Here is a 12,223-nt window from a genome sequence, read left to right as displayed (position 1 = left end):
GTAATGTTATCAAAAGTATCCAAAATAAACAGTACATGTATTATAGTTCCACTCTGTAACAATGAATTTGGTAGTAACCAAAGATTTTGTTTGATAAAAGTGTTTTTTTAATGATGACATAACTGGTGCTATTGCCATAAATGATACTCCTACCCTATGTAAAATTCAAAACATAATGTTGTGGTGATTATTCTTTCTCTGATTCTTCCTCAGCACCAAACAAGAAAATAAAAAAGTAGGGGAAAGTGTTCGGTTGCCGGCACCCCTATGTAGCTTTTGACAGAAACCAGACATGGACATTCTGATAAATATTATTTGTGTGTTATATTAGCATGATCTTTTTGTGCCGATTGCTGAAGCAAACAGACTTGAATATTCTGTTCTAAACCCAAAATATTTTTTGAACAAGTGAAACTTAACTGAATTTTTTTTATGATTTGCTTAGTGTTATTGAAAGAAGTAAATCGATCAAAAAAGTATGCGCATTGAATATTTACGATGTGAATTTATTCTATTTTGTGATTCAACATTAAATGACACTGAAATGTTCGCTACAATTTTTTTTGATCGGTTTTCAAAAAGGTTATTAAATTCGGTTGTCGGCACCCAAACATAGTCGATTGTCGGCACCCCATTTTTTGTGGCAAATGTTCTCAGTAACCTAATCAATATGGGTATTTTGGAACGGGCTTTACGAATAGATACTAGAGATCGATCTTTGGCACCATTCTGAAAACCAGAAAGACGACTCGGTTTAGCGTTTTAAATTTACATGAAGAAAGCTCACCTGGTCATGTTTTCATCGCTAGATAGTATGTATATACCAGATAGTCACGACCAGACAACTTGGGGGGGGGGGGGTGGTTTACCCAGTAGCCCACTCCTCCCTTTAGATGACTTCTATCTGATCTTTCTGAAGCTTGGTAAAAAATGAACTGCCTGAAACTAACTCAATTGCAGTGAATTCGATCCGTCAGTGCATTAGAGGGATTCCATGAGAAACCGGCCGACCGCAAAATATGACCATCGTCGATTCGAACGAATCTTTGCAGGTGTGTTCGCTATATGAATCTCCGTGATATTCTCTGGCAATTGGAATATTTTGATACAAGAGTAATTTTTCAAAAGGGCGTAAACGTTTCTACGTGTATGAATTTCAATTTTTTTTGTTCGATTGCTGTATTTTATACAGCAAAACTATCTGAGAACAATTTACAGGGAATGAATACTTCTGTCCGAAAAAAATATACACTGAAAAAAATGTTGTCATTTATCAAAAAAACAAAAATTTATGATAAAAATTTAAATTGCGAAAAAACCCATTTTTTAAATTTTTTAAATTTTGTTACCAAAAACCTAAAGAGAAAAGAAACATTTTGATTGTGATTGCATGATGGAGAAAAAATCGGTAAAAAAGTTTTTCTAACAATAACTTCGTACATGTTTTTAAATTTCATACTAATTGACATACAAAATTGTAATTTTATTACAGAATATAATTCTAAGCACCATTTAAAATCAAAATGCATTTAACAAAAATCTTCCAAAATGCGATAGTTTTCGAGATATTTGAAATTTTGCTACTTCAAAAACAATTAATTCGTGTAATTATGCTCTTTTTAAAAGTCATTCGCTTTACCCCATCAAAAAATGTCAAAAATTTAATGTTTATCGTTTTAAAGACGTAAAATCAACCTTTTTAGTGTATTTGGATCATGGAGAAGCTTTCAATAAAAAAGTTTTCCTAACAACAACTTTTGACATTTTTTTATAATTCTTACTATTTGCAGTCAAAAATACAATTTTCTTTTTGAGTATGATTCTAAACGCCATTTTAAATCGAAATGCTCTTAACAAAAATTTTCTAAAATGTAGTAGTTCTCGAGATATTTTAACTTTTGTTTTAACAACACAATTATTTTGTTTTATTACAACCTTTTCATAAGTTAGTCGCGTTTCTCCATCAACAATAATAGGTTTTTCAAAAGGCCCGTAAACTTTCGTGCAACTTTCTCTTTGATATCAAGGCGATATTGTAAACCATTTGAATGTTACATGAAAGCAACCAAAATATATTTCATCCATAGGGTCTGTTGATTAAACTATATAGCTGAATCATATGTTGGTTGTTTTCATGTAACTTTAAAATGTTTCACAATATCGCCTTGATGTCAAAAAGAAAGTTGCACGAAAGTTTACGGGCCTTTTGAAAAACCTATTATCGTTGATGGAGAAACGCGACTAACTTATGAAAAGGTCGTAATAAAACAAAATAATTGTGTTGTTAAAACAAAAGTTAAAATATCTCGAGAACTACTACATTTTAGAAAATTTTTGTTAAGAGCATTTCGATTTAAAATGGCGTTTAGAATCATATTCAAAAAGAAAATTGTATTTTTGACTGCAAATAGTAAGAATTATAAAAAAATGTCAAAAGTTGTTGTTAGGAAAACTTTTTTATTGAAAGCTTCTCCATGATCCAAATACACTAAAAAGGTTGCTTTTACGTCTTTAAAACGATAAACATTAAATTTTTGACATTTTTTGATGGGGTAAAGCGAATAACTTTTAAAAAGAGCATAATTACACGAATTAATTGTTTTTGAGGTAGCAAAATTTCAAATATCTCCAAAACTATCGCATTTTGGAAGATTTTTGTTAAATGCATTTTGATTTTAAATGGTGCTTAGAATTATATTCTGTAATAGAATTACAATTTTGTATGTCTATTAGTATGAAATTTAAAAACATGTACGAAGTTATTGTTGGGAAAACTTTTTTTCCGATTTTTCTCCATCATGCAATCACATTCAAAATGTTTCCTTTTTCTTTAGGTTTTTGGTAACAAAATATAAAAAATTTAAAAAATGGGTTTTTTAGCAATTTAAATTTTTATCATAAATTTTTGTTTTTTTGAAAAATGACACATTTTTTTCAGTGTATATTTTTTCAGATAGAAGTATTCATTCCCTGTAACTCGTTCTCAGATAGTTTTGCTGTATAAAATACAGTAATCGAACAAAAAAAATTGAAATTCATGCGCGTAGAAACGTTTACGCCCTTTTGAAAATTTGCTCTTGAGTCAAAATAATCTTATTACCTGTGGAAAATATTTAGTCTTGCATGACGGTGAAACGTGTAAAGTTTCATTGGAATCTAAGATGGTCGGTCACGATTTTAAAGATTTTCGGACGGATCTTCGTGGAATTCCTCATTAGCAGTGCGTAATATTCGCACTAGTTTTTCACATACACATATTATGGTTCTGTTGAAGAATGATGTTCATAATGCCTTTGATGGTTGTTGAAATGAATAAATTTCCTTTTCCCTTTGAATCTTGATGATTGTCATTCATATTTTTCCATTTTTAGTCAATTTTCTTAGGGTGCCGACAACCGACCACATTTTTCAAAATGGTAAAAAAATAGCATTTTACTAAATTGTTAATAAATTTTTTCAAGTTGACAGAATAAATTAAATTCTTTCATAAATTATTAGCTAAGGCCTCTAGCTTTCCATTGGTATGCTTATTCCCATATATTGTTCGATTGGAGTTATGTTGTGAGCCAAAAACAAAAGTGTGCCGACAACCGAACACATTCCCCTAATAATAGAATATTTGTTTAACGACATAAACTCTTTTCAATGGGATTCTTGATTAAGGAGTTACATACCTTTTAGTGATAAAAATGTCAAAAATGTTTGAATTTACGTAAATGAATAAAGCAATGATTTCATTACATCTTATAATATTTTGGTAGTAAATTTTTCAGTAAAATAAACAAGCATAAGTTTATTAAAATAAATTGATAATTGGTGGAGTTATGGCTTTTCCCCGAAACCCTTTTTTATTTAAGAGGTTTGCGGTGATCACGATTAGAGACCAATAGATCGTCTAAAATCCCAAAACTCAAAAAATTACATTAGTAAGGGAATGTAGTCTAGGTTGGGACGGGTATCTTTAGAGGCTGATATCTTGTTTCCATGACAATATTTTTTAGCTTGTAGTACACAATTTTCTACATTACGGCAAAATGGCCAAAAATAAAGTGTCGTATAGGTTGGGACACTTCAAACAATTTAAATAATTAAAGGCAATTTAAACTTTAATGCATTACATTTATTTTTTGGTTAATATTTATTTGTTAATTGGTATTTTAGAATAAGAAAAAGTATCTGAAAGACTTATTTACTTCCATTAATCTTACTCACAGTTTTTACATGTAAAACTTGTACGCAATCTTGTACGCATGCGTAATTGTATGGTGTTCCAACCTATACGACACGCTTGTCCCAACCAATTTTTCGAAGAAAAAAATCCAATGAAGCAAACGCAAAACCCTGATCGGTAATAACATTTTGGTTACTTCTTAACACTTTAAAATTAAAGTTTCAGTTTAAGATGGCGCAAAAATCAGTACAACAAAAGATTTTTCGCTCGTTTTTTGACACTCCTTAGTGCAGCTGTGACAATAATGAACTATAACTTCAACTTGGTATAAAAAGTGAGCTACGATCGAGTCTAGTATGTGCTAAAAATGACAGATGGCAACACTGCATAGGAACGAAAATATCGAGCTATCCCAACCTATACGACAATCCCTTATATGAGTATTCCTCGTACCTTAACGATTAGTTGAATAAATAATAATTTTTTACTGCATTCGAGAACGTTTTTAGTAAAAATTCGCTGTTTTGAGCTCTAAAAATTTTATTAAAAAATTCTTATCCATGAAACTAAAATTTATGAATAGAAAAGGAATCGTTAAAGTATGAGAAAAATCCATTTCGATCAATTAGAACAATAATTAAGAAAATTGATTGAGTAGTTTTTCGGCAATCGTGATTACGGAAAAACCATTTTTAGTAAAACGACATTTCGAGATAATCGAGTTAAAAATTTCAAATTACCACTGCTCTTGGTAGCCAAAGCGCGCTTCGAAGCGCTGTAACTTTCGATCTATTTCTCGGATCTTGGAAATTTGGGAAAATATTCTCAAGGAGTTGTACTTTCAGATAAAGTAATAAAAAAATTCGTTTTCATGAAAAATGAAAAAGTAGGTAACCGCTTAATAAAAATATGCTTAGTTGCTAAATTAGACATTATCTTCTCACAAACTGAGTTTTATTGGATTCTGAGATGATTATGACTTTCATTGGTTTAGTTTTCGATAAAAATTGAAAAAAAATGGTAAAAAAAGTTTGGCCCTTTCAAAAGACAGTCTAGATCACTTTTGGAAAAACAAAGTATGCAAAGTGGCTTTTTGTGACAAAGTCTTCATGTACAGAAAGTTTCATTAAAATCTGAGAGGGTGCTGCCAACTCTAAATTCGATTTGGCGCGAAAATCGTCGTTTAGCCTACACCGTACAGCTGTTATCGCAAAAGCAAACCGGCAATTCGGGTTCATCTCCAAAATAACGAAGGACTTCACTGACTCGTACTGGCTGAAAGCCTTCTACTGATCGTTCTGACTGTTCGACTACATCTAGAAAGTGCTTCCCCAATTTGGATTCCTTTTCAACTGAATTCGATTTTAAGGACTGAAAGTGTACAGCGTTAGCTTATTAGGCTGGCCTTGCGAAATCTATCGTGGCGCGATTCTCATAATCTTCCACCATATTCTGTTCGCTGTAAATTGGTTGGTGGTTCTCTTCTCGAGGTTGTATCTTACCTAACAGCAATGGGTTTCCACTCATTATCGGCAGTAATGCAAATGCTTACCATATAATCTACGGCAGCTCAGATATCAATTTGAGAGGTACTGAATTGATGGAATACTTAAGCAGTACTAATTTCAATCGGTAGAGGTATTAGATGTAACTCTCTGTTCTGATAGCACCGCGTATGAGTTGGCACTGGCTCGTCTCGTTTGATCATTTAAACATTTCCCTAGATAGATACATATTTTAATTCCAAATCGACGAACTGGGCACACTGTAAAAAGGGCTTGGTCTGCGGTAATGGAAAAAACAAACTCACTCATACTCGCACCATACAAGAGGCTTGTTCGATTCGAGTTATACGTGTTATACGTGCACATAACAAACTCACTTATCACATGGCTGCTATTCAGCGTGCTGAGTATTACCCGTGTGATCTTTATTAATCCGATTACTTAGCCTCATGCTATTTGATACGTAACTGCCCGGCAGTAATGCAATTGCGTATCCGGTTTTGTTCACCATACATAGATAGCTAAAACTCAAAGATATGTTTAGTTGCAAGTCCAGTGGGGCAAAGCAAGGCGTTTCCAACAAGCCAACATAGTGAGACTTAATCAAGGATTACTTTAATTTTTCGAAATAATTCATTACATTGGTAATTAATAGTAATCAGGGAATTGTCTATATTCTTGAAATAATTCGCGTAATTAACCATAGATACAATGTAATCAATTAATCATAAAGTAATCGTAATGTAATTCGAAACTATAAGATCAATTTTATTTTAATTTTCACATTTTTGTTTTAATTTTTGCATGACTGGAATTCTGCCAACTGTTTGACCTTACATTTTTGAAAGGGTTGCATTCAATATCAAACAACATCGAACAAAAAATCACAAAAATTCCCAGTCTCATCCCATTCGCATTCATGGTTCTCCTGTAATCCATCCTCACAAAGTGTTAAAAAAGCGTTATTTGTAAATGACCCCCTCAAGGAGAAATCGTTTGCACGCCTTATGCTGCTTGTAATAACTCGTCGTCGAAAAAATTGGTGAATTTTAGGCTGATAAAACGGGGACATTGACAAAATCGGAACATATACTTTTCTTTCTTTTTAATAAACCGAAGCTCTTAAAATATTCTAATTTAGTCCCTAGATATAGCATCATAAACCTCTTTGATTTTTAGTCTAAATGTCCCCTAAGGGGGTTCGATTCCTGCTTGAGGACATATCTTTTCTCAGTGTTTCCAATAAAAAGGTGAATTTCGCCGTTTTTTCATTCTCACCGATCCGGTCATTCTTTCTCTATCTGTTCTCCAGTGGACACGTTCCTAAAAATCCATGAAAAAGGAAATTAACAAGACACACGTTAAAACAAGGAATATATAACAATTTTATTGTTCAACAATTTGGCGTTTTGAAACTAGGCACAACAGCTTAATTTTTTTTTGAAATTTGATATTTTTTATATCAATTCAATAAACATTTAAAACTAGGAATATTGAAAATACAAGAAAAGTTATTAATTGAATTACTTAAGACCTAAAATATTAACTGAATTTGATTAAGACTAAAGGAGGCAATTAAGAACATTTTTGAAAACTTTGAACACATTTCAAAATTTTTAACAAGAAGCATTTTTTGATTTAACAATTAAAACTACGAGAAACACTTTTCGGCATTTTATAGGCGAGCAAAATGTTATTTGGTGGATCAATTCTTTGGCAGCACCTTCACAACGGGGTCATTCACAAAGAAGACATACACAAGGGGGATCATATTAAGGAGCAGGAAAGGGATAGCGGACAACGATGACAGAGAGAAGATGAACACAAGTGGCAACATTATGGAAGATCACTCGGCTGGTGTCTTTTAGGGGCCAGACATCCAGGCCAATTCAATTGTGCAGCATTTGATTTTCTGACAGTCTCGTAGTAGAAATCAGAGCATGTTAGAAAAAAGAGAACAAATAGCTAAATGTTGGATATTTATCGTCAGCACATCCACAATCTAAAAGAACTGAGATCTGACACCACAATACTCGTTGCATGACCAGACAATATGTTCGATGTCGTGATAATCGTTGCCACAAGCTGAAAGACTGCCACAAGCCCAATATGCCAGGAATGCGCATCCAACGTATAATGATCTGATATGAGTCAGGGCATCAAAGCCCTTCAAACAGGTTTTCGTCGACACTTTTAGGATAATCAGTCTCCACTGCTCCACGTGACTTGCCATCTTTCTGTCCTCTGACGAGAAAAAAAAGTAAAATTAGTTGAAATTGTTTGGTCTTTCACATTCTTCTAATGAGAATTGAGATTGCTAGAGATTGCGCCTTCTCATTATCCGGAAGGGAACAATTGGAAGGTATGAGGGTGGTACGATTTTTCACAAAAAGCACTCAGGAGTTTCCGTGTTTTCCTTAGAAAATACGGAGAGTGCTGTACAGTGTACAGTGCACACGCTGCATGGAATAGAGGGTCTCTATAGAACTTAAACTATCTATAGCGATGAATAGACCATTACGGTCTATGGGAAGGGTGTCAATGATCCCAAGGATATACTAAATCACTGCTAATTCTGGGACATAAACTGAAGCACAGTTTTTATACGTCAGAGCACCTGATCATATTCTTGCTTCTGTACAGAAAAAATTGATCTTATGACTGAAATCCTCAGTATCGGCAGAACCAAGGAACATTCTATAGAGACATTAAACGTCCAAATAAATTTTATCGGCGCAACTTTCATCGAATTCGATAGCTGATAGATAGTAGAAACTCTGTATTCAACAATATATCAACAATGCAAGAGTGCGGTTGACCTGATCCTCTCCTTTGCAGTCCATGCACTTCCTCTTATGTACAACACTTCTTCTGGCTGACTACTGCCTTTTCCACTAGACAACAAAGTACAATTCTCGTCATTCAAAGCGATGCATGCGGATGCCAAATCCGATATCACTGTGTACTGAATCAGTGTATGTTCTTTAATAGATAAACTAATTATGTCGGCACACAGCGCACAATGAGGACTAATCAGAACTTTGCTTATGAAACATTCTCAGCACACTTCACTGAACGAACAGTACACTCTCCACTCGAATTCTCAAGGTCGATGCAATCATTACTTTTGTGGTACGTGAGGTCGCTATTCTTTCAACTTTGTGCTCTTTAGTACTCTCTTTACAAACATTTCTTAGGGTCCAGCGTGGGTTGAAGAATGGGGGACAAATAATAATAACTTCACTGTCGCGCATTGTGTATACTTATACTGCGTCATTCTACTAGTGAGTGTGTCATTTGACTTCAGTTATTACCGGATAGATTTCCGGAGACTAATTGTTGTCCAGTTTTTGCTCCAAATCAGCTACTTTCTTAGTTAAATGTTTTCATGGTACCGAAAATACCGGCTTTGGATCCTATAACAAAGGCCACTCCATCATTTGCAAGTTGCCTTAGCATGCAAAAATTGACAAGCATTCATCGTTGTCGTTTATATACAAGTTGTACAAAAAGTGGTTGAAAGATATACCCTGGGCAAAACCCATGTAGCTAAATTGTGAAGTTTGTCAAACGAAATATGTATTGTGCTTTTCAGACAACAAGTTGTTTAATATCGGTTACAAACTATACTGATGCAGCTTCTCTGAAATCATAGTGATAGAAACTGAATCAAAATCCTCCTTTATATCCAAAAAGACCGATGTGATTCTGTTTACGAGCATAGGTCATTAGAATTTCTGTTGCAAGCAACGAAAAGCAATCGTTGGGTATAAGAAATGATAAAAAGCAAGCTAACAACAGCTCCCTATTAATCTGAATCGTTTGTCAGTTGACATGTGTTGCGGTACTTATAGTGAAAATATCCAGCAGAACGGGAATCTATTTGCTAAAATTGAGCAGCTTTCGATTTAAATAACGGAATAATTTGAAGTAATTCCAACAGGAATTCGCTTTGATTCCAAGTTTTCCAGTGTAATTGAGGAATTTTACAGTAATCGAGTAATCAATGATTAATCGGTTTTTCGAAGGAATACTCTTAATAATTATGAAGTAATCTAGGGATTTTTTTGGAGATTGACATGCTGTTGGAAACCCCTTGGGGCAAAGTACTATAGGTTTTATCAGTAGGATTCATTATTCCATCAAGAGTGAAGAATCTTCCTTTTTCATTCATTTCCCTTTTCAGGAAAGTTATGAGACGCCATGGCAAGGCACAAGTCTCCTAATAACATGGAAAACATATTCTGATTCCTGATTATGGAAAACCGCTAACAAATTTTATTTTAGCCAAAACGATAACTTCTATGCTCTCGTTACTCGAATCCCTTATTATTTAGAAGCATTATTGAGTACATAATTACGGTAAACTGCCAATTTTGGCAATATTAGGGAAGGTGTCTCTCTATTTTATTAATTACTCGTCTTACAATCGATGGATTCCACATGAATTCAGATCAACAGCTTTGCTTCGCTCTCCAAAACCAATACAAAGCAACAAATGGCCTGAAAACGGTGAAATGCTCGTGTTTGAGCGCAGCGAAAACTCGAATCTGGTGCCCTAAATATCGCCCTCCCAATGCGAACCATTGCGTTGAATAAAGGGGGCAGACGCTACCCTAACCAACGGCTTCAAATGGATAGGGTGATAATAGAAACGGGATAAAAATAGGCTCTTTTTCCTGTCAAAATTTTGTTAAACGTGACAACCACTAAAAGTTCTGATTTTTGAAGATTGTTTCTACATTTTCTCATTAATCTGCTTGAAACAAGTAAATGACCGCATATAGCGTAAACAGAATCTGTTTTCGGTCTGAAGCTGAAAAAATGAACGACCGGCTAGCAGACTCGAGTGGATTGTTCAAAGGCAACGAATTGCCGATGACAAAAATATGTACCACCTACGCGTGCCACACCCTCTAGCAGGTCACTCATCGGTTTGGCTAACCTTGTGACTAAGTTACCGCGTATTACCTACCAGGAAAAAAGTAACATGTTATTGATTTGTTAAATTCGATGAATGCATGAATGATTATTATGAGTTAATCAATCAATAACTGTTTCAACTCGTTGAATAAACCAATCGAAATAAATATCAACCATTCCGAAACACATCGCTAAACTTTGATTGAATAATTGGCTTCAGTTCAAAAACTGACAGAGCAGCAGCAGCAGAAAATTCCGTTTCATAATTCCGATTTCGAACTTTCACTTTCAATTAGTGTGAGCATAATATTGTTTGCTATATTTCACCGATATTTCACTCGAAACAATCGCGAACCCCCCAAAAAGTCAACTCAAGACGACAGTTACGAACGCCAGCAAATCGCGAACATGGAAAAGCGTCGTGCGCGCACGGAAATATGATGGAAAACAGATGCAGAGACACTTGCCAGCTAGTGAAATTGATTACGGTCAGCGACAGAACTTTCCTCCTGACATTAACATCCATCGCTGTGGCCAAGATCAGCTAGCATTCCGAGCAAGATGCATGCACAACCGGAGATATAGACGACACGGAGATTAATCGTTTTATTTCACGAGCAATGTGTGGGTCTTCTAATATTTAGATTTTTGTGATAAAGTAAAGAAAAAAAAACAAGCAAAACCATGCAACTGTATTTGTGTGAAAAACACTGGGCAGCTCCATCAAACTGTGCGTAAAACAACACTGCGTGCTCCACTGGGAGCGTTTTTGGAAAATGGCACAAACACGATACCTTTCGGTGTCAATCAACCACTTCCACATTCGATACACAGCAGTCACTGGAACGGTCGTCGGTTATTTGATTCAAAGAGTCGAAGAAAACAAACGAGAAAATATTGAAGCTCGTTTCGGAACGGAACTCCTATCAACATTCAATACTTATTCCATTAGCAAGGTTCCACGATCGATTTCAGCCAAGTACTGAGGGGCAGCGTCTTCCTATAAAAATTATGAACGATCCGGTATATTTAGATGCAATAAATACACAGGGGAGAAATTATTTATTCATTGGAAAGAAAGAGACCAAAGAGCGATAACTCTCCATCCGCAAACACACTGACATGAAGGACACTCGGTCGGATCTTGGCTGCGACAGGCCCTCTTTAAATATAAGCGAACGCACGCAAATCGATTAGCAATCCAATAACGTCATTCATTCGGACATTGTAGCAACCTATGCGCCAAGACTCATACACCACAGCGAATGTGATTTACAAGTTCACATTATGAAACGGTAGAAAAAAATATCAATAACGTGTAGAGAAATTTCATTCTGTTAAACCGCCAAGCTACGATCGACGAGTAGCACAGTGCCGGAAAAGGCTCTTTTAAAATGAATAGAAGTTTGAAATAGTACATAGGTTTATTTATAGGGGGTGGCCCAAGTGTTCTGAAGTAAAATATCGGATTTCAAAACATCTGCCAGAAATGATGTTTCAATATACACTAAAATGTTTATTATGAGGTTTTCATGCGACTTTTTATGCTGATTTTGTGGTTTTTCATGCGGACTGTTGATCACTGATAACCATGAATAACATACCAAGCAAGACGGTTTGAAAA

General features: G+C 34.8%; 1 protein-coding gene across 1 annotated transcript in view; it reads right to left on the bottom strand.

Moving 5' to 3' along the window:
* LOC131686170 (uncharacterized) overlaps window positions 1-11,584 on the bottom strand; it is a 38,754-nt gene extending 27,170 nt beyond the window's left edge. The window contains exon 1 of the mRNA XM_058970375.1: window positions 11,394-11,584. The gene's annotated coding sequence lies outside the window, so the exon portion shown is untranslated. The remainder of the gene's footprint in view (window positions 1-11,393) is intronic.
* Window positions 11,585-12,223: the final 639 nt, after the last annotated feature.

Source organism: Topomyia yanbarensis, chromosome 2, assembly GCF_030247195.1.
Source record: "Topomyia yanbarensis strain Yona2022 chromosome 2, ASM3024719v1, whole genome shotgun sequence".
Classification (NCBI taxonomy): domain Eukaryota; kingdom Metazoa; phylum Arthropoda; class Insecta; order Diptera; family Culicidae; genus Topomyia; species Topomyia yanbarensis.
Note: the sequence above shows the minus strand (reverse complement) of the source record. Positions and strands in the feature narration are given on the sequence as shown.